This window comes from Glycine soja, chromosome 15, assembly GCF_004193775.1.
Source record: "Glycine soja cultivar W05 chromosome 15, ASM419377v2, whole genome shotgun sequence".
Lineage (NCBI taxonomy): Eukaryota > Viridiplantae > Streptophyta > Magnoliopsida > Fabales > Fabaceae > Glycine > Glycine soja.
This window is the reverse complement of record NC_041016.1, coordinates 29,537,784-29,542,363: the sequence shown is the minus strand read 5'-3', so window position 1 is coordinate 29,542,363 and position 4,580 is coordinate 29,537,784. Positions and strand designations below refer to the sequence as shown.

The following is a 4,580-nucleotide window of genomic DNA, read 5'->3' as shown; positions in this document are numbered from 1 at the left end:
GTGCTCCTTTAAGCCTATGTTAATCCCATAGGGTTGAAGCATTCTTGCAAAACGGAGTGACCCTGACTGGTTATCTTATGATTTTACTTAGTGAGAGTGACCTAACATACCCATTGTGTGGTGTGTCTTGTTATGTACTCCTAAGCACCCCAGGATGGTTTTTCATTGACATGGTACCACATTGCATGTATGCTTGAGTCTTAGTATAATTGTTGCATAACGCTTGCTAACTATTTATTATGAAATTGATGAGTGTTATTGCGTCTTGACTCGAGTGTGTGATTCATGTGTAATGTGATTAGTGATTGAAAAATGAATTTTAAAGATAAAGTGGTGAAGTGGCGTGGGTTGTATTAAGTTCAGTTATGTTATAAATATTTTCCATAATTTATTTTGCTTACACCTTGCTTATTTGTTTTGTTATTTTTTTTGTGTGATAACTCACTCCCTGTGTGGTATTTGTGTTTGGATCCTGTGATGATCTCGAACCTTGTGTTCGTGGGAGTAGATGACTAGGTGGATGACTTTAAAGAACCTCATGTCAGAGGACGTTGGGACACAATGCTTTGATAGGATGTGACATTGGGGATGAGTCTTTATTTTAATTGTATAATGTTATTTTATTTTATTTCCCACTGATTTAACAAAACATTTTTTGTAAACTTTGACAGCCTTGTTTTGAGCCGAATATGTTTCTAATAAATCTTATTTGGTAATAGTGAAGTGAATGTGAACCTTTTACCCACGTGAATTTGTTGATCAATATTTTTATATGTTTTATTTATTTATATGTATGTCGGGATATGAGTGTCACATCGAACACTTTTAGTCTTTGTAATTATTTGCATCAAATCAAAATTATTGACGTTGTTGATTCATCTTATGACTCAATAGTTGGGGTGAACTAATATAAATTTCCCTATTTGTTGTATCCTTCTTTATTGCTTCATATGCTTTAATTTTATTTTTGTTGCATACATGTTTTAAGTTCGGAAAAAATAAAATATGTTTTGAAACATAAACTATTATTTTAAAAAAAACTATTTTAAGAAGAAGCTTCTCATTGCATAAACTTGGTTTGAATTATTGCTATTGATTCTTTATCCAAATACAAAAAATATTATCCTTTCGCATTACCAAACTTATGATTTCCAAGCATTAGCTAGAGAAGATAAATATCATAAGTTGGATTCATTTGTGCAAAAACAAAATCTATTATAAGTGTGAGTGTCATTATTTAATCTATTTTTTAGTGACCAATCGATCCATTTCAATTTGTTTATTGACTAAAATGAAACGAATTTTCTTTTACCACAAATCATTTATTTTACCATTTTCATTCAAGTGCATAGATATGTTTGATTTTAGTTGTTATCATTTGCAAATAGTAAAAGTTGTGTCTCAAAACACGAAAGTTAGAATATTTATTTAGCCAATAGTAGATAAGCCTATTCTTGTTACATAATCCTTACAACTAAAAACAGCATCTAGCACACTTTTCCTTTACTTTCACATAATATTGCACGTAAGTCAACAAATATTTTGCAATTTTAATTTAAGATACAAATAGTTTAAAAAAAGGATATAAAGTTGTCTAAAAAAACATAGCTGTTATTTTTAAGTTTTTAGTATTTAAAAATTGTACACGACGCCGATATATGTATAATATTTCAGACAATTTTTTTCATATTGGTCCAACACATACTTTGTAAGTAATATTTAATTTTATTTTTTAATATTATGAAATAAAATATTATATTTTTAAATTACATAATATATTATATTAGACTATTTAAAATTACTATCTAGTTAGTACCAGTTCAACCACAATAAGACCAATGAGAATTGCTTAAAGTAAAGAATTGCTTAAACCAAACATGAGAATTATCATTTTTGGCCATATATATATATATATATATATATATATATATATATATATATATATATATGGGTGAAGCTTAATAACATAAGACTATTCGATTTCAATGCAAAATAATTTGTAAGACAAACTCTTACCAACTCTAATTATATGAAAATTTTTGTTCAAACACCCAATTTATTGTATTTTTATAAAATAAGCATGGGTACAATTTAACTTGATCACTTACAACAACAAACACCTTTTTCACAGTAGACGGCATGCAAACCCACATTAATACAAGCGCTTTGGCATTCTTCAAATTTATTGCATAGCCCAAGCCCTAAGCATCGATAGCTTGAAATTTCGCTCAGTCCCGTCGTTAGTCCTGCAATGAGAATAAACTTTACAACCTTGTGAACAAAATCTTTTCTTTATTATGTTAAATTTCCACATAATTTGATATGGAACTATGTATGGACTTTTGTGGTTTTGCTTCCTTTTGAATAAAAAGCCAAGAGATAATAACTTTATCATTTCCCCATGCAAAATATATGTCAAAAAATAAAAACTAATTTCTTCCATTTACGTACCTGAAGACAGAGCCAAAGCAACAAATAAAATTCCCAAGAAAAAAAGCTGATAGAAGCAAAAAGCCATTCTACAAAGATTTTACTTGGATTTCTATTCTTTCTATCTTGTGAGATACGTACTGTATATCCTACTCATTATATATACATACATGATTGTGCATTATTGGATAGATATTAAATTAAAAAATGGTCAAAATTAGATTATATTTTTTCTAGTTAATACAATAAATAAATTCATATTTTTGACTATTTTTTTGTTCGTTTAATGAGACTATAAGAAAATTATTAAATTATTGAAGAATATATATATATATATATATATATATATATATATATATATTATGTATTTAAATATGATAGTCATTAAATATTTAATATTAAATATATTTAATGTACACCAAAAAGATATTAAATGTTTAATAAATGTATTCTATTAAAAAAATGACATTTGTTAAGGATTTACCGTTAAGCTAGTATTTGCAGATGTTATTTATTTAATAAAAATTTGATTATTACAAGTTAACATGCTCAATGTTATACATTCATTATATTATTAGTATATTAAATAATGAAAATACAATATTTAATAAATGAAATATTTCATACATTGAAAACTTAACATTATATTTTAAAAAAAATTACTTTAAAATGTTTAATGTGTGCAATTAATATTTTCCATAGTTAAACAAGTCAAAGGTTTAATATTGCAACTTAGATTATGTTATTTAAACGAAGAAAAAATGTAGTTAAGGTGATAAAAAATATATTTTTTCTTTGACAAAATTTAAAAATTGTTTCTACCAAATTATTATTAAACAAAATATTTAGTCATTATTGTATCGATACTAAATTAGGAAAAGGAAAAAAGAAATATTTTTTTGTCAAAATAAAAAATCAAACTATATTTTGTTCCGTAGATACATTCAATGCATTCATATTAAAAATTATTTTTGTTATTCATTTAATGACACTTTAAAGTAAATTATTAAAATATTGAACTCATTAAATTAGACATCATTTTGGCATTAAATATATTCAACAAATTTAAATATATTAACCATTAAATATATTAAATATTTAAACAAGAGATTTGCTAACGTATACCTGTTTTATTTATTTATTTAGATGTGGTATGTTAATACGTTATAGCTTCAACTATCATAAAATATACCCACGGCATAACTTATTATCCATATAAAACAAGTGGCGTTTGTTAGCTAATGCATGTAAGGTTTGCTAATTTAAACCCATTTCTTTATAAAAAAGAGTATTTAACAACACTACTAGAAAAAAAACATTTTCCATATCAATTCTTTAGCACATTACATGGTTGTTCTAAAATTGTCTTTGAAGTTGCCGTTGTGAAAAGTGAACACTTTTCACCACGATTTTTTAACCGTCTTAGTATGTCGATTTCTACATTAGTTCTTTTAAAAATCATCTTAGATAATTTTACTTATTGTTTAAAAAATGTTAAGAATGTTAGTATTTTAAGACGATTTTCCATAAAATCACCTGATGTAAGCTCCATTGGAGCTTGTAGGCCTAGGATCTTCTTCATCAATGGATTCATTTGTTTCTTCGAAGATGAATGACAGCGGAATGGAGAAGGAAGAGAGAGAGGAGATGTCACTTCAAGCAGAAGATGAGTCTAGAAGAAGCTCACCACCATAGGAGGTCATGGATAAGAGCTTGGAGGAAGAATGAGATGAATGAAGGGAGAGGGAGAGAAGAGCACGAAATTTTATGCTCTAAAAGAGCTTTGAAATCTGAAGTTTAATTTTCAAATCATCAAAGTTGAAAAAAATGCACACACATGGCCTCTATTTATAGCCTAAGTGTCACACAAAATTGGAGGAAAATTTGAATTTCAATTCAAATTTCACTTGAACTTGAAATTGAATTTGTGGAGCCAAACTTTGGAGCCAAAATTTCACTAATTATGATTAGTGAATTTTAGTTATGGTTCAGCCCACTAATCCAAGATCAATTCCAAGATTCTCCACTAAGTGTGCTTAGGTGTAACGAGACATGTAAAGCATGAAGAACATGCACAAAGTGTGACTATATGATGTGGCAATGGGGTGTAGTAAGCAAATGCTCACCTCCCCCTCTAAAATTTAATTGGA

The 4,580-nt window shown here is 27.4% G+C and overlaps 1 long non-coding RNA gene across 1 annotated transcript; it reads right to left on the bottom strand.

Moving 5' to 3' along the window:
- Positions 1 to 2,036: 2,036 nt before the first annotated feature.
- LOC114386981 lies at positions 2,037 to 2,556 on the bottom strand. Its single transcript, XR_003661207.1, has 2 exons — positions 2,452 to 2,556; positions 2,037 to 2,246 (listed from the first exon to the last, which is right to left on the bottom strand). It is a non-coding gene; the product is annotated as an uncharacterized LOC114386981 (long non-coding RNA).
- Positions 2,557 to 4,580: the final 2,024 nt, after the last annotated feature.